This window comes from Balaenoptera borealis (assembly GCF_965194805.1).
Source record: "Balaenoptera borealis genome assembly, chromosome: 9".
In the NCBI taxonomy this organism is placed as follows: Eukaryota; Metazoa; Chordata; class Mammalia; order Artiodactyla; family Balaenopteridae; genus Balaenoptera; species Balaenoptera borealis.
In genome coordinates, this window is record NC_138873.1 from 58,031,984 (window position 1) to 58,051,457 (window position 19,474).

At 35.2% G+C, this 19,474-nt stretch overlaps 1 protein-coding gene across 2 annotated transcripts in view; it reads left to right on the plus strand.

Annotated features, from left to right (window-relative positions):
* ASCC3 (activating signal cointegrator 1 complex subunit 3) overlaps positions 1–19,474 on the plus strand; it is a 326,479-nt gene that overhangs the window by 77,977 nt on the left and 229,028 nt on the right. The window lies entirely within an intron of this gene.

A 19,474-nucleotide genomic window follows, 5' to 3' on the forward strand; every position in this document is an offset into this window, starting at 1 on the left:
AAAAGGTTTGTGCATGTTCAGTCCGGGAGGCATGACGTTGGTGAAGAGCAGGACCTGTGAATCCAAGCTGACTGAGCTTGAATCTTGGCTCCCCACATTCTAGCTGCGAGACTTGGGACAAGTTACTCTCTGAGACCCACTGTTTCACTTGTAAAATTGGGATGATAGTACCTACCTCATAGTTTTATTGTGATGATTAAATGAGTTAATATATGTAAAACACTTTTAAGTGTGTTGAGTACTTAAGACATTTTAGGTAAAATGTTGCTTAAAATGATAAATGTAAACTGACACTGTGAGATCAATCATAGTATGGATAAAATGAAAAGACTTATTGTTTCTTTGGAAATTATATTTATTAAATAAATTACTTCTGTGTTCATTTATGCTCCTCAGCTATTCTGTCATTCCAAATACATAAATCACTCTATGAAGACATAGGGTAGTTTTCAGTTAATAGAAACTAAAGAAACCAGTCATTATAATTACTAACATTTGTGGTTATCTCAAGACTTAAAGTTTGGGAAAAGGGAAATAGAAGAAGTATAAAAAAATGTTACTTTTCCTTTGGTTTTACTTTGTTCTCTGAGCCTGAGTGCATCCTAAAGCTAAAGAGTTTAATGACACAGTTTGATTCAATCAAATTACAAAGGCAAGAAAGCTAAAGAAGCATCCAGAAAAACACATCAGAATGTGAATCTTTTTTATGAGATCAATTTGAACAAGATAAAATGTCACTGAAATCTGGACATAGGCCCAAATAAAAAGCCTTTCCCTGAAGCATCCCACAGCCTGCTTATTATACTGTCAAGCATATCATCAGTTTCATCAGAACATGACCTTGAATCACTCGCTGCCTTTTTAAGAGGTGGTATCAAGAAATAATAACAAAATATAAAGTTTAAAACTGAAAAGTGAGTTTGCAATGTTTTTCACGCTGATAGGGATCTTAGCAAAGATTTCATAAATTTCATGATGAAGGAAACGGTGTGGCAAAAATTAAATTTCTAATCATTTTAACAAATTTGAATTTCCCTTGATACATGCATAGCCTCACCTGGCAATTAAAGCCATGAGTATTCTGATAATATTTGCTGCCATATTTGTTTGTCAGATTTTTCACCACTTATTACCACCAAAACAAATAAATGAACAAACAAAACATGTAGATGTAGACTCCTTCTACATCTATTGTAAACTCCACAATACATTGTTATTCTTTTTGCCTTAACAGTCTTTTAAAGGTATCATTTAAGATATCTAAATAATAACCAGGAAAAGTTTTTATACTTGTGCACCTATCTGGCACCTTTATGCCTTTGTGTAGGTAGATTCAGATTTCATTCAGGTATTCATTTCTTGTAGTGTAGGTCTGCTGGTGATAAATTTTTTCAGCTTTGTATGTCTGAAAAAAACCTTTTTTTTTTTTTTCTGTCTTTGTTCTTGAAAGATATTTCATTTGTTATGGAATTCTAGGCTGACAATTTTTTTTCTAGTACTTACAGATGTAGCTGCATTGTCTTCTTGTTTACATTGTGTCTGATAAGCATGCCCTCATTCTTAATCTTCCTCTCTATGTAATAAGTCTTTTTCTTTCAGGTTGATTTTTAAGATTTTCTTTGTATCACTGGTTTTAGGCAGTTTGATTATGATGTGACTTTGTATTAGTTTTCTGTTATTGTATAAGAAATTACCAGAATACTAGAGAATTAAAATATCCATTTATTATCTCAGAGTTCTAGAGGTCCAACTTGGGTGGGCTTGACTGGGTTCTCTGTTCAGGATTTCACAAGGCCCAAATCATGGTATTGGCTAGACTGAACTCTTACCTGGAAGCTCTGGAGAAGGATTCCCTTTCAGATTCATTCGAGTTGTTGGCCAAATCTATATCCTTGCAGTTGTGGAACTGAGGTCCCCATTTCCTTGCTGTCTCTTATTCTTAGCTCCTAAAGGCTGCCCACATTCTTTGGCATGTGGCTCACTCCGTCTTCAAAGTCAGCAAATGCTAGCTATAATCTCTTGTGTGCTTCACATATCTGACTTCTCCTGGCAACTGAAAAAACTCTCTGCCTGTCACTACCATGGTGTGGTTTTCTTCAGGTTTTTTTTGTTTTTGTTTTTTGTGCTTGGCATTGGTTAAGCATCTTGGATCTGTGGGTTTATAAAAGTTTTCATCAAATGTGGGAAATTTTCAGCCATTATTTTTTCAAAAATTGTCTGCCCCCTTCCCTCCTTTCAGGAACTCTTACCAGAGGTATGTTAGGGTTCCTGAAGTTGTCACACAGCTTAATGATGTTCTATTAACTTGAATTTTGTTTTGTTTTGTATTTTTCTTTTTTTATGTTTTATTTTGGGTAGTTTTTACTGCCTTGTCTTCAAATTTAGCATTCTTTCCTTCTGCAGTGTCTAAAGTGATGTTAATCCCATCCATTGTGTTTTTCATCTCAGTCATTGTGGTTTTATCTCTAAAAGTTTCATTTGAGTTCTTTTAATATCTTTTATGTCTCTACTTACACAATCATTTCTAGAGCTTAGGGGGTCATCAAACTTTTTCTGCAAAGGAACAGACTAATTATTTTAGGCTTTGTGGACCATATAGGGTCTCTGTTCCATATTTACTATTGTTTTTTTATTAAGATACCCTTTCAAAATATAATAACTATTCTTAGGTTATAGGCCATACAAAACAAATGAAAACAGGCCTCAGGCAGATTTGGTCCACAGGCCATAATTTGCTGAATCTTGCTCTAGTTTCTTGAACAGTCTGTCATTTATGTTATTTCTGGATTGATTTTAATCAGTTTTTCTTATTATGATAATTTTTTTTCTGCTTTTTAGTTTGTTTGATCCTTTTTGACTGAATCCCAGAGATTGTTATTTTACCTTGTTGAGTACTGGATATTTTTCTTATAAATATTCTTGAGTTTTTTCCCTGGGACATAGTTAAGTTACTTTGGATCAGTTTGATTATTTCTGGTCTTGCTTTTAAAATTTCTTAGGTGGACCAGAACAGCATTTTAGTCCAGGGCTAATTTTGCCCCACAGCTGAGACAAAGTCTTCTGAGTACTCTACCTAATTCTCAGTTAATTAGGAGATTTGCTGCTGTGGCTGGTGAGAACAAGAACTATTCCAGACACTGTGTGGTCAGGTTTGAATTTGCTTCCTCTAATTCATTCAGATGGTTCTTTCCCTGTACCTTGGGTAGTTTTCTCATATATGTGTGCTGTTTAGTACTCACATAAAGACTTGAGGGAGACTCTCTGTAGATCTCTGTAGCTATCAATTCTCTCTGATTATTTTTTTATAATAAAAATATCTTCCCCAAAAGGAGAAACTCAGCTCTAAGGGAATAAAGTAGGACATAAAGCTGATGGAATAGAACGTGAAGCTATGTTTTAACAGAATCTTCAGTGTTTATCTGTGGATTTTATTTTTCTTTCTGAACCAAAAGCAGCAGACAAATCTGGAAATTGGGAATTACAGTCAGCCCTTCGTATCTGGGGGTTCTGAATTCGTGGATTCAACCAACTGTGGATTGAAAATAGTCAGAAAAAAAATTCCAGAAAGTAAAACTTGAATTTGCCACCAACTATTTATATAGCATTTACCTTGCATTAGGTTTTACAGTAATCTAGAGATTACTTAAAATATACAGGAGCTGTGTGCAGGTTATATGTAAATACTACACCATTTTATATAAGGGACTCGAGCATCTGCATATTTTTTTTATCTGCTGGAGTCCTGGAACAACCCTCTCAGACACTGAGGGACGACTGTATAGCAAGACAAAAAAAGGTATGTTTTCCCACCTCTCTCTGAAGGAGGCTAATGGCTAATGCGTTCCAAGATAAGTTGCTATCAAAGGAAGGAAAAAGTCTTCTTCTCACGGTTAAATTATGAAAAGTAAGGTCTGTACTTTCAAGTAAGGTTTTAAGTTAAATGAGAAAGGAAAAAGGAGTTGACCCCACCCCACCTTTTCCATTCTTTACCTACAGTAGCGGTTCTCATTCGGCATTTTGCCACCTCCCACATCCTCCTCAGGAGACGTTTGGCAATGTCTGGAGACACTTGTCTGTCACATCTAGGAGGATGCTACTGACATCTAGTAAATAAAAGCCAGGATGCTGCTAAACATTATACAGTGCATATGACAGCCTCTCACAACAAAGAGTTACCAAAATGTGAATAATGCCAAGATTGAGACGCCCCTAAAGAACAGAGCTGTCCGTCAGAACTTTATGCCATCCATAGTTGGATATCTGGAAACTTGGTTCTTTTCTCTTCTTCTTCTTCTCCTCCTCCTCTTCTTCTTCTGGGTTTTTTTTTTTTTTTTTTTGTCTCTTCTAAGCATTGAGTAGATCTAAAACTATTACAAAATAAGTTTGTTAAAACTTTTAAACTTCATTCACTTCCTTCCTAACTTCTTTGATGTTGTCGTCATGTACTTTAGTTCTATCTTGTTTTAGTTTTTACACCAGATACTATTATCGTTATTATTATTCTATAGTCAATAGTTATTTGGATTTCCTATATATTTTGCTCATTGTTTTTTAATTTTATCTAGTGCTTTCATGTTCTGTGACTTTTCATTGCCTAAATTTTCTTTAGTGGGAATCTGGTGGGGGCAGATTAAGTTTCTTTTAATTTTTGTTAATCTAAAATACCTTTATTTTACCATTACTCTCAAAAGATATTTTAGCTGGTAATTGAATTCTAAGTTCACAGTTATTTTCTCTTAGCATATTAAAGATATTACTGTATCATCTGCTTTTCATTTTTGCTTTTGCAAAGTCTGCGATCAACCTAGCTGTGATTTGTTTTAAGGTAAGATTTCTCTCTGGTTGCTTTTCAGATCTTCCCTTTGCCCTTGGAATTTTCTAGTTTTACCATCATGTTTCTAGATAAAGCTTTCTTTTTAACTTCTTACTCATTTTCTCATTCTTTTGTCTGCTTAACATCAGCAGACAAAGCGGAAGGAAAAAGGACTTTACATTTTTTATGCACCTAAAACATGGCAAACATCGGTGGATAGTATTTGTAAAAAATCAGCAAGATGTTTCCCCTGTCTTCAGTGAGCTTGCAGCATAGTTGGGGGCATAAGATGGCATCTCTGTTGAGTATTTACCAACAGTATACTGTGGAATGTACTAAGTATGAAATCAGTAGTTTGGATTTAATGTAATCTTAAATAGAAGGCAGAGGGATCAGTGCAGGTTATAGCTGTTAATGAAGATTTTTTGGAGAACTTGAGACTTGAGTTGTTTCTCGACTGCTGTGATCTGGGGGATTGGGCTTTTTCTGAAGAGTGATAATGAACTTAACAATGTTTTTCATAGCACAGCTGATGTGGGGTGTATAGAGAAAGGAACAGTTCCTGATTTTGTGTTGAAAACTTTGTGTAGACCTTGTATAGAATATTGGAGATTATGTCTTGTCCGTATTACTTTGTATACAGAAACTTTAAAATGGTATTTTTATTATAAAAACTTGGTCATTGTCAGGAGGGCCATTATGTTATGTATTCAAGTATTATTTAAAGTATTACTATGGAAACTGTAAGGAAAATCTTTAAAATTTCTCAGCTTACTCTGAAAAGTAATTGGGATTGGATTTTGATGCACTCAGTCTGCTTTGTGTGAAAGTATGCTTTTGATAATATATTGTCTTCTGTTTTAGGGGTCAATAAATGTTCAATATGTAAAAATTTGTTCCATTAGATAAGCTTTCCTATAAATAAGAGATTTTTATATATTTTTGACTCTCAGCAAGTATTTAAATTATATGATTAAAAAGTAATGTTTAGTTGCTATGAAAGTTCACTGTAGTTCAAATATATGAAATAGCTAGGTCTCATTTGAAGGGAAGTGCTATTTATATTTTCTTTTCTAAAAAAGAATTAATTCTGTCTGTATGCCCTGAACTTTTTCAGGATTGCAGTACCATAAAGTCTACTGGGAACACTTGCAAACAGCTGACTAGGAAAAGGGCACCAGCTGCTTGAAGAATACCTGCTAAACTAAGGAGAGTTATAACTAGCATCTGCCTCTAGCTAGTAGTAATCGAACAAAATAACTTTCTTTACAACCTATACTTTATTGATTTTATGGGGAGGGAAATTAGAAGAGAGAACATTAAAAGCATAATGGCATATTGAGCTACCCCAGAATGATAATTTTAGAACTCAGATGAATTCAGAAGTCTGAAAAGGAGATGAATTTAGCTTGTAATGTGGGAATTTCAAGTTGCTTTAGAAATGGACTTAGTCCATATCTTCCAACATATCTATGTATTGTGGTTACACAGGCCTTTCATAAATAAACAGAAATATTGGGTATGATTGTATTGCTACTCACAGGTTTTCATTATTTGTCTCTGAAAATATGTACGGATTGGTTATCAGTCATCAGCAGTCATTTCTTGAACTCTTGATTGATGCAAGGCACTGTGCTATGGTGGGTACCAAAAGATTTAGAATTATGATCGTGCCTTTGAGGAACTTACTATCCGGTTAGGCACGTAGAACTGATGTTGAATTCTCAGCTTCACCATTCGCACATTTTGTGGTATGGATCAAGTTACATAGCACCTCTAAGTTTGTTTCCTCATCAGACTATTTATTCTGAAAAGATTACATGAGTCAGCACACAGAATATGTGTAGCACTATCTGTGATATATTTTGGGAGATTAGCCACCCCAATTGCAGTATGATATTGCGATCCTGAAAAAGGTCAGGGCATACTTTGGATCTTTCTGTTAAGAGAAATTGATAGGTGGAATTATTTTGGTATAAATAACTTTAAAATTCCTCAAAGATGAATACGGAAGGTAACGTAGAAGACAGCTTTAAATTAATGAAGATAAAGCAAAGGAACTTGCATTTTTTTAGTTAATACTATGCATTTCTTTAGGTACCTTATATCACATTATTTAACTTAATCCCCTTGTATAAACACTGAAAACAAGAGGTTTTGGAGAGGGCAAGTTTAAATTTGATCCAGTGGTGCAAATATCAAGGAGTGACTAAATAAACATAGGTAGGTCACCTTGCTTTTTGTATTCTCAGCGAGCTCTTACATTCTTGATAAATTTCAGAGTTGTATGAAAATAATACTTGTAATTTTGGGTAATTTTAAATGTATCAGAGGAAATCAATATATAAAGAAATCTTAATGAATTCTTAAGCAGTCTGCATAATATCATGTTTTATTGCATATCTTTCATGATTTCTTTCTTTAAATGTTTTGTTTGTCCTTTAAATCTTTACATATTACACAAGAAGTTCAAGTAAAGCATTTATCTTACAGGGGGTCCCCCTACCTACTTCTCCCTTCTAATTTGATACACGTTTAAACAGAAGTTTTTCTGAGTAAAATGTACTTTGTTCTTTCCAGAGTAGGTTGTGTTAAATTATGAAAAAATCAGATGACTAAGAAAACCTTAATCACTGTGTTGGGTGTGGGTAGGGAAGGTTAAGCTAACAGTTCTCAATCTTGTTTGTACTTGATAATCACCTGGGAGACTGTTAAGAAATGTCCAGGTTACTGTTCCCCACATTAGCAAATAAATGAAGATCTCAAGGGTTGAGTCCTGAAAAATCTGTCAGTTTTCAAAGCACCAATACCCCCTACCCCAAGTATGAAGAACCTGTTCTCAAAGCATCAGCCGCCTCAGCACACCCTCAGCCGAGCTCCTCCCTAGCAGTCTTTGACTAGGTCCTTACCCCACTCTTTTGAGTGGTGGGTTCAGTGTATTTGTAACGCCTCTTTTTTTTTTTTTTTTTTTTTTTTTAAATACTCATTTATTTATTTGGCCGTGCCGGGTCTTAGTTGCAGCACGTGGGATCTTCATTGCCGCATGAGGGATCATTTAGTTGAGGCATGCAGGATCTTTAGTTGTGGCATGTGGGATCTAGTTCCCTGACCAGGGATCGAACCCAGGCCCCCTGCATTGGGAGCCTGGAGCCTTAGCCACTGGACCACCAGGAAAGTCCCTGGAACCCTTCTATGTGAGCTTCAGATCTCATGAGGGGAATGAGCAGTAAATTTAAATTTAAGGAAGCCATTTATAAGTCCAGTTTATTGCTTGTTTCCCCAGTAAAGAAAATTCTGAGATCATCTCTTTTATGGAAATGAGTTAATGACATTAATTTGTGTTTTTAAAATATTGGAAAATTTAAACGGTACCAATTTAAATAGGCATTTATAAATTTTTGTTCTTCAGGAAGTCAATACCAAGTATGTTATTAAGCATTGGAATATTTGAATACACACGTGTGTGCACATTTGTATATTGAACTGACTTCTAAATAAGTCATTAATACTTTCACTTATATAACACATTTTTGCTATATTATTATTATCTTATATTAAATGTATTCTTGACTTAAAATCTAATCTGTTAGATTAGTTAGTGAAAATAGGCTCTTATCCTTCAAAACAATTCATTTGATGAGGATTCTGTTAATATGAAATTTTCTTGTTTAAGGAGATATATATTTAAAATGACATCCTTGCTTTATTTAATTAGTTTTGGAAAGTTTAAAGTCATTTGTACTGTAAAAACATTTTAAATTAAGAAAGTACCTATAATTTAACAACTGTAACATTTTGTGAGCTTGACCACATGAGTGCCCAGATACTTTACCCTCTTCAAAGATTTCAAGCAAGCTAGTGAAAGTAATTTACAAGTTAAGGTCAGAGCTGAATCCGGTTATTACTGTAAATATCAGCCAAGAAACTGAAAATGACATTTTCTTTGTGGGACTTAACAGACTTTGACAGAGACTCTTTTGCTTCTGTTTTATTGCCGTGGTTAGAAGTGCGGCTGTTTATTAGAAGGCAGGTCCCACAATTTGGGTCAAAAAGACTATAATACCAGTTAAATAATAGTGTCTTACATTTTTAAGATCTAACACTTAAAGTGACATCCTGGAAGGATATTTATAATATATACATGTCAGGATAAGTTTATCTCCCTTATGAAAATAATTTATTAACTTAGTAGAAAATGCCAGATTCTTTATCTCTAATTTTACTTCCGCTTTAAGCATCTGAAGTTTGTATATGTAATTGTAATACTGGTTTTGTGAATCCAGCCCTTGCTTATTCTGATGCTTCTGTCTAAACACAAGCAAACCAAACCTAGCCAAATCAAACTCATAAATGAGGTTCAGTCATGTCTTTTACTGTCTTCTTGTGCATTGGGAATGTGACTCTCGGCATAGCACGTTGGTGAAGGTGTTTCAGAAGGACATCTGACCTGCTGACTTGTTAAGAGTGTGCTGGTAGAAACCCACATGTGCAATCTCAATGGTTCATCAGTGGACTTTGTTATTGTGCAGCCAGAATCTTGTTTGTCTTTTAAAATTCCCTCTTGAGATTTTTTCTTCAGTTTTCTCAGCAGTTAAGCCTTAGCTCAAACCTGGGAATGAGGAGGGTACCTTACCCTTCCAAGGAGAGGTTGGTGCTCCTTTCTAACACCCATTATGCCTTAAGTCCTCAATTAAATCTAGCAGTGTTGCTATTATTTGTTTTTCTCTCCTTGTTTTTTTCTCTTCAAGGCCAGTAATACCTACTTATTTATCATTTTGTCATCAAGGAGTACAGTATATTTAGAAGTCCCATTTGGTTGTTGTGAAATGGACTATTTTCAGGATGAGAGAATTTTTAGGAACTGACATTTAAGGGCATATTGAGTATTTTTGGTTACTCTTTTAAATGATGTGAATGCATTCCTTTAAATAATATGAAAGGATTATGAGTTATGCATTGTGATTTCTTACTGCTTTTTTGTATGTAATGAAAATTGGCTCAGTTTCATTTCAGACAGTAACTAACTTACTTGTTTTTCACAAAATCTTACAATCTCATTTCCTTCAAAGACTTAATAGTAGATTACTCTCCTGAGGTCTTTTGTTGCTAAGACTTAATTTCCTCTACCCAGATTGTCTGGTTCAAAATGAATTAATATCATGAAACATTAAAACACACAACTCTTCAGTAAAGAGGAACTAATAGTGGCCATACACTGTCTTTCTTATCTCATTTTTTCTTTTTTTAATCTCTTAATTAACAGAATTCAGTAATATTTCAGTGTGTTTTCAAGTGGGAATACAGATTGGAAATTTGGGGTTTGGTAAAGATGTAGAACTCTTTATATGACATTATGAAAAACAGGGTGAATCAGTTACTTTATATTGACATAAAAACATTAGATATTTATATCTGTCAAGAAAGAAATTATTATTATTTTTAATACATTAAGACAACATAGAGTAGGTCTTCCCCTTTTGTTTTTCCTTAAGATAAATTTTTTTTTTTATGTAAAGAATAAAGCGTTTTTGTGAAGCTGATTATAAAATCTGTTCTATAAAAAAAGTAATATCTAAAATGTAATATCTAAACTTATAAAACAGAAGGTAAAACTTCCTTTATAGTCCCAGATCCAATGGAAGTTTGATGTATATCTTTCCATAATTTTTTTGTATTAACAGATTATATTTAATTATGTTACTGTTCTGTGGCATGTTATAAGCATATATATCTTCCTCATCCTATTTAACTACTGTAATTCATAAAGAATGCATCATGAATTACTGATCTCAGTCTCCTATTTATGGACATTCAACTTGTATTAGTTTTTTTATTATAAATGATATTTTAGCAGACATCTTTTTGCTTATTTATCTGGCATTCTTGTTCAGTGAGTTTAACTTGGATACATTTTTGGAAGTGGAATTTTTAGGTTAAATGATATGCAAATTTATTAACGATCATTTAAAAGCAATGTATATGATGCATATGAAGATGTAAACATTACCAAGAATAATCAGTTTTTAAAAAATCTTAAACACCCAGATTAAAAAGCACTCTGACTATTTTGCATTTATTTGATTATTAGTATGGTCAGTATTTTCATTGACTTTATATTTTTATATTTATTTTTATTTTTATAAAATTAAGTTACTTTGTTAAAAAATCAGCATAAGGAATAAAAGTGTAAAATAATGAAATCAGTAAGCTTTACAAGTTTTTAACTTGGACTTTAAAATTTGAACTTTTGTTCCAGTCCTTGCTTGACTACTTATTGGCCATTTAGCCTAGGGCAAACTCTCTAATCTCTCCATGCCAAGTTTCCCCATCTTTAAAATAAAGGTAATAAAAAAGACCTACTTCATGGGTTTTCTTTCGATGTTGAGAGAAATAATCCCCTTAAAGCATTTAAAGCAAAGCCTACTGTGTAGTATGTGCTCAATTAGAAATGGTAGCTTGGGCTTCCCTGGTGGCGCAGTGGTTGAGAATCTGCCTGCCAATGCAGGGGACACGGGTTCGAGCCCTGGTCTGGAAAGATCCCACATGCCGCGGAGCAACTGGGCCCGTGAGCCACAACTACTGAGCCTGCGCGTCTGGAGCCTGTGCTCCGCAACAAGAGAGGCCGCGATAATGAGAGGCCTGCGCACCGCGATGAAGAGTGGCCCCCACTTGCCGCAACTGGAGAAAGCCCTCGCACAGAAACGAAGACCCAACACAGCCATAAATAAATAAAAATAAAAAAAAAACCAAATACTTAAAAAATATATATTTGTTTCAAAAGAGCCACATTTGTGATTGTTTAAAAATAAAAAAGAATAACGTGACTTTTAAAAAAAAAAGAAATGGTAGCTACCTGGTACTATTATCATTAAATGGATTAGTGAACAACTTACCTGCCAACTTAAATAATAAGGAATATATTATCTTATGTGTTTATCTACAATTAAGAGCATTAAAGATAACATTTTAGTTTTTGTTTTTATAATGTATTAGTCTACTGATCTGGTCACAGATCATCAGTTTGGGGTTGGCCATCAGTGAAGTAGCGTACCAGGTCTTCCCTGGTTCCGTTCCTTTAAAGGTTAGGGTGTGGAGGTGTGTGGTAGCAGAGGTATAGTTGGGGCCCAGGTAGCAGACTCCTGGTGGTCCAGATTCACTTGCTTCGCCTTTAGCTCTTGAGGACAGGGAGTAAGTCCTCACAGCTTGGCACTTGGTAGGCAGAGTTCAGTGTACGATGAACGAATGGGAGGGTACATTTTAGATAATGGCCAGGTGTAGTTTAGGCTTTGCATTTAATAACAGGTCTGTACTTTTGTTGAAACCATAGAGTCCTAGGTGAGGTCCCAGCTCTAATGCTACAGGTATTGGATGTAGGAAGAGAACCGGCTGTTTCTTCTATTCCTAAACTTTTAATTGAGAGAAACCTTTGAGGAACTCGGCCTATTAAGACCAAAAAAGAGAATGCTGAGGAGGACAGCGAGTGGAGGGACATACGACTTAAATTGAATTACTCTTCTGAAGGTTTTTTAAATTACCTTTTTGTCTCCGGAGGGTAAAACTCTAGGAATAATAAGAAAACCTTTTATTTTTTTTTAATTTATTTTATTTTTATTTATTTTTGGCTGCACTGGGTCTTCTCCACTGCGAGTGGGCAGCGAGCGGGGGCTACTCTTCGCTGCGGGGCGCGGGCCTCTCATTGTGGTGGCTTCTCCTGTTGCGGAGCACAGGCTCCAGAAGCGCAGGCTCAGTAACTGTGGCTCACGGGCCTAGTTGCTCCACGGCATGTGGAATCCTCCCAGACCGGGGCTCGAACCCATATCCCCTGCACTGGCAGGCGGACTCTCAACCACTGCACCACCAGGGAAGCCCTAAGAAGAACTTTTTAATATGAAATATTTTTGCAATACTTGAGAGCTCATTTAGGCATCTCCACTTAATCAGACACATCTTTAGTTTTTCTGTTTTTTTAAGGAAGTCAGTTGTATATCTTTGTGTGTGTGTTTTATCTTTTTGCATAGGTATTATCACATTTAAAAAACTAGAAACCTTTAAATAGTGAAAAGTCTCGTAATTTATCCTTGTCCCCTGTCTGTCCAGATCCTTATTTCAGTCTATTAAAAATCACAGTATTAGATTTTATGTATTCTCCCAGAATGTCTACAAGCAAATATAAACATATTTTAGTGTTAACTGTTAAATATATACAAACAGCAGATTCTTATTCCCTACTCCCCACCCCCACCATCTTTGAGAAAAGTAGCGTATTATAATATGGGTATGCATCTTGCTTTTTTCACATAACAAGATCTTTCCATCTTAGTGAATAGACTACCTTCCATGGCTGTTAAGTAGTTTGTGGTGTGGAACATGGTCTGTGGGAAGCATTAGAGTGGTGGATTCCAGCATACAGAGCTTGGGCTGCCTGTACTGAGTTGTGATCATCTCTGATTCTGAAATTTTGAACCTAAGGCACATGCTATCTAGAGCTAGAGGAAACTTAAACTGTGAAAATTATATAATGAATGTCTTTGGTATCTATATGATTTTTCCTAACTACATGCTGAAATTAATGTTTGCTGTTAGAATATTTAAAACTTAAGCTTATGATACATATACTAACTTGGAAGGGGTGACATGATCCTGGCTTCATCTTAGATACCCAGTTAATGCATTTTAACTGACCGGCAGTATAAGTACCTACATTTGATTAGTATAAACAGTTAGTGCAGTATGTGTAGTGTACATTTTTTTTTAATTTAATGTATTTTATTTATGGCTGTGTTGGGTCTTCGTTTCTGTGCGAGGGCTTTCTCTAATTGCGGCAAGTGGGGGGCCACTCTTCATCGCGGTGCGCGGGCCTCTCACTATCACGGCCTCTCTTGTTGTGGAGCACAGGCTCCAGACGCGCAGGCTCAGTAGTTGTGGCTCACGGGCCTAGTTGCTCCGCGGCATGCGGGATCTTCCCAGACCAGGGCTCGAACCCGTGTCCCCTGCATTGGCATGCAAACTCTCAACCACTGCGCCACCAGGGAAGCCCCGTGTAGTGTACATTTTTAAAATAAACTTATTTATTTATTTTTGGCTGTGTTGGGTCTTTGTTGCTGCGCGCAGGCTTTCTCTAGTTGTGGCGAGCGGGGGCTACTCTCTGTTGCGGCTTCTCATTGCAATGGCTTCTCTTGTCGCAGAGCATGGGCTCTAGGCGCACGGACTTCAGTAGTTGTGGCACACGGGCTCAGTAGTTGTGGCTTGCGGGCTCTAGAGCACAGCCTCAGTAGTTGTGGCACATGGGCTTAGTTGCTTCGTAGCATGTGGGATCTTCCCGGACCAGGGATCGAACCCGTGTCCCCTGGCTTGGCAGGTGGATTCTTAACCACTGCGCCACCTGGGAAGCCCCTAGTGTACATTTTTGTTCTTCCAGGTAAATAGTATCATCCAGATTATTTTTTTTAAATACAGCGTGCATTTGGTAGCAGCCTGTGTAGCTAGTGTTTGATAAAGTATATTAGAAACATATATTTTCTATGGGATTGCATATATGAGTCATGTCATTTCTGTAAGATTAGTAGTCTGATGAATCCAAAATATACATAGACAAGTGGATTTAGGATGAAACATGTAACATTTTCATCTACTGATTATGATGTTTTGAAAATGCTTAGTTAAAACTAATTAAAAGGGGAAATGGTGCATATTTAGAATGACTCTGCGCTAAACATAAAGCCTTTATGATAAATTAGCCATGATACTCAGTTTTCTATTTAAGAACAAATATTAAGATACTAAGAAAAATAATTGCAGTTCAATTTTGTATATTCATTCATGTATAAAATGAACACCTGTGTTTCTTCTAAGTTAGAAGAATATTAAATATTTGGAAGCAATGATTGTTAGTGCCATTTAATTAGACATTAGTGTATGTATGAAATATAAATAAAACAATGAATATTATTACTACATAGTTCTAAATTTAAGTAAAATAGAGTTTTGATATAGCCACACTTTTTCTTCCTCTTTAATCTTTTGTTTTCTTAAGATATTTGTGAATATAATTTGAATATTATTTCAATACAAGAAATTCCTTATGCTCAGTATACTTTAACTTAATTATCTCATGTTCTAGTAGCTCACAAACATAACTTGAAACATACTGAATCCTCTAGTGATATTTTTTAATACTGTTACAGTTGCTGCCTGTACACATTCCTTTTTTTTTTTTTTTACCAACAAGTTTATTTTGAAAATTATTTCATCCATTTTTCTAAATTTAAAATGAAAAACAAAAAGAAACTTTGGGGGGAGGGGGCAGAATATGGGCTGTGGAAGTAATTTATAAATTTTTGTAGGGGTTTGCTTTTTTTTTTGGTATCTTGCTTCTCGACAGCATGTTCTGTTGCTAGTAAAGACTGTATATATGCAACAGTAATTTAAGGAGTCTTTTGCAGTGGTTTTTAAATGAATGTTGAAACTTAATTGGCAAACTGAATCATTGTATGATAATATTTTAGACGGTATATTTGGTGATAATTTGTGTTTGGAGCTAAGACAAACTCAGTTCAGGTCTCATCTCTTCCACAATTTATTAGCAGTGTGGACTTCGGTGAGTTGTTTAACTTCTTTAGGCCTTAGTTTCCTCCACTACCCTATATTCTTTCAGGAAAATCTTTAGAGGTAGGTGAGTCTCTATGGTAGTCCGGTCTTCAGAGTCTGTTCATAACCTACTTTTCCATCTTCATTATCTCTGCTTCCTCTTCCTCCCATCTCTGTCACACAACTACTAACTTTTAACTAGTTCCAGGTGTTTTTGTAATACTCAGTTCCTTCTACCTGAAAGAGCATTCTTCTTAGTGACTCTCTCTCCCCTCAGATACCTCAGCACCTAGTCCATATCTTTATTGTAGACAACTGAAATGGCGTAATATAATTTTATCACCTTTTTTTCCCTTTAAACCACAAGCTAAATATTCTAAGGATCATTTTAGACACTCTCTTACTTTTGTTAAGAGAAGAAATATTTATACTGACATAAGTCCTTAGTATAGTAATATTTATGCAAGTGATCAGTAAATGATTGTTGAATTGAATAGAATGTTATAAACCTCCATGTGTAATAGGTTTGTTTGTGAGTATATTCTTCTAATGCCTTAGTTTACTTCTTGATTGAACTGTAACCTTTAAGAACAAAAGAAATGTTTCTTATTCAAGATTGAATATAGGTTTTTTCTGAAACTGCTATATATTTTGCTTAGATCCAGTTTACTCTTCCTTTGGAAGATATTGTGAATGAAGTGTGTATCTTTTTAAGATTTTTTAAGACTTTTCCCCTCATTTATTCAACTGATTTATCAATCAGTAAAAATTTATTTAGAGGTCTATTATGTTCCTGGCAATTGGTTAGGTACTATGGTAATGCAGAGAGTAGTAAAACTGAATCCTTAGTTTAAATCCAGTGGGCCGGATATACATATAAACAAATCATTTCAGTGTTTGTGGTTAAGGGCCATAATGACAATATATATATAAAGGGGGTGGTGTGAATGTCCAGCTGCTGAGAGAAATGGGAGTTCCTTAAATCTTTTGAAATACGGCAGAGTATAAATGCATAAATATAATAATTGTGTATGGAATTGAAGGGGACCAGAGATTACATTTGAACTTGAACTTGAATGATAATGAAGAGTTTCTCAATGTTGGGAAAGGTATTATAGGTGGTGCAAAGGCACAAAGAATGTCCAAAAAATTGTATGTATAGATAGCAGTAGTGGAAGATAATAACAAGGGTTCACATTTTGAAGGGTTCTATTTGCTATACCTTCTGTGCCTTGAAAGATCTTGTATGCTACCTACCCTGTATAGTTAAAATGGACAGTGAGAAGTCTCAGAAAATCTTCAAGCTGGAATGTGACATGATCAGATTTGTAGTTTAGGAATAGTGGACTTTTGTCATGAGTCTATGAAGACTAGAAATTGTAGCATTCACTTACCATAGTATTTTAGAAGCTTCATATAAAAAACAAAGATGATATATGACAGTGATGATAATAGATGTTATTAATTTATTTCAACACAGTTGCAAGTACCTACACTGTGTATGGTTTATACTATATGGTTTATAAACATTAGCAATTAAAGACTGTGATTCTGAAGTTACACTATCTTCGAATCCTAACTCCACCATTTATAGCTGTGTGAACTTAAGTCTTTTGAAGTCTCTGTTTCCCCATCTGTAAAATAATCTGGTATGGTTATTACAAATAATTAGGATATTCATATGAAAGATTTACCCTGTGATTGGCTCATAATAAGAACTCTGTAATTGTTGGCTATTTTTATTATTTTTATAATTTCCTTGGGTGATAGTATAACTAACCTTATTTTACAGATGAGGAAATAGAACTCAGAGGTGTTAATTATGTTCAAAGTTACATTGCAAATACAAAGCCAATCTTTTAACCTGGGCCTCTGACCCTAAGCCTCGTGTCCTGAAAAATGTGCTGCACTGCCAGTCCCAGGCTGAGTCATCAGCAGAGATGGATGAGAAAGTATCGCTGGTACTTTCAGGTGTTTAATCGGTCTGCCCAAGAGTTTCTAGGCCCTAGAGATACTACTCTGATATCTTCAAAGTGTGTGTGTGTCCAAATGAAAGCATAAGTGGATATAATAGATAAGTCTATAAAATTATTTTTCATTTTAAAAAGACAGCGTTCTTGAGGTATACTTGACATACAATAAACCATATATATTTAAAGTGAAAATTTGATAAGTTAGCGTATGTAAACACATGTGAAACCATCACCACAATCAAGATAGTGAACATAATGGTCACTTTCAAAAGGTGTTTCGTGCCCCCTGCAAGCCCTCCTATCTCTCCCTCAACCCACCTCCCTACCCCCAAGCATCAACTAATCTGCTTTCTGTCACTATAGATTAGTTTGTATTTTCTAGATTTCTGTATAAATGTAACCATACAGTATGTATTCCTTTTTTTATTTGGCTTCTTTCATTCAACAGTCATTTTGAGATTCATCCTTTTTTTACATGTTTCAATGATTCATTCCTTTTTATCACTGAGTAGTATCCCATTGTATGAATGTGCTACATTGTATTTATCCATTCATCTTTTTTTTTTTTTTAATTTTTATTTATTTATTTATTTTTTATTTATTTATGGCTGTGTTGGGTCTTCGTTTCTGTGCAAGGGCTTTCTCTAGTTGTGGCAAGTGGGGACCACTCTTCATCGCGGTGCGCAGGCCTCTCACTATTGCGGCCTCTCTTATTGCGGAGCACAGGCTCCAGACGCACAGGCTCAGTAATTGTGGCTCACGGGCCTAGTTGCTCTGCGGCATGTGGAATCTTCCCAGACCAGGGCTCGAACCCGTGTCCCCTGCATTGGCAGGCAGATTCTCAACCACTGCGCCACCAGGGAAGCCCATCCATTCATCTTTTGATGGACATATGAGTTGTTTCTGGTCTTAGCCTATTACAGATAAAGCTGCTATGAACACTTGTTTACAAGTTTTTGTATATACATATACTTTCGTTTTTCTCTTGGGTAAAACCTAGAAGTGGTATGGCTGGATCACGTTAAGTGTATGTTTAACTTTTTAAAAATTAAGTGCCAGTTCCTCCACATCCCCACCAACACTTGCAATGGGCATTTAAAAATTTTTGAGGCATTTTAATAGGTGTATAGTGTTATCTCATTGTGGTTTTAACTTCCAATTCCCTAATGACTCACGGTGTTGAGCATCTTTTTTGTGTGCTTATTGCCATCCGCATACTTTCTTTGGTGAAGTGACTGTTCAAATCTTTTGACCATTTAAAAAATTGGATTGTTTGTTTTCTTATCATTGTGTTTGGAGAATTCTTTATATATTCTGGATGCAAGTCCTTTATCACCTGTAAGCTTCACAGAGATATTCTCCCGTGCTGTGGCTTCTTCTTTCATTTTCTTAACATTATCTTGAAGACTGTAAGTTTTTCGTTTTGCTTAAGTCCAGCTTATCAATTTGTTTGTTTATAGATTATGCTGTGTTTAAGAAATCTTGGCCTAACTCAGGACCACAAAAAATTTATCTTTTATTTTCTTGAACACGTTTTATAGTTTTAAGTTTCATTTTAGGTCAATGATCCATTTTGAGTTAACTTTTGTATATGGTAGGAGGTATGGATCCAAGTTCATTTTCTGCGTGTGGCTATCCATTTATTCAGCATCATTTATTGAAAATGCTATCCTTTGTCATTTGCATTGCCTTTGAGCCTTCGTCAAAAATCAGCCGTCCGTATATGTGAGGGTTTCTTTGTGGATTCCTTATTCTGTTCTTCGATCTATTTATCTTTATGCCAATACCACGCTGTTTTGACTTCTCTAGTTTTTTAATAATCCTTGAAATCATGTAGTTTTAGCTCTCTTACATTGTTCTTTTGTTTCACAGTTGTTTTGTCTCTTCTAGATCCTGTGTATTTCCATATGGATTTTAGAACCAGCTTGTTAATTTCTATAGAAAAGCCTGCTGAGATACTGAATTGGATTTGCATTGAATCTATATATCAATTTGGGAAGAACTGACATCTTTCATAGATTTTTTTTTCATTCTGTTAGCAAGATTACATAGTTTTTAGTACATAAGTGTTTCCTATCTCTTAAAATTTTTATAATTTCGA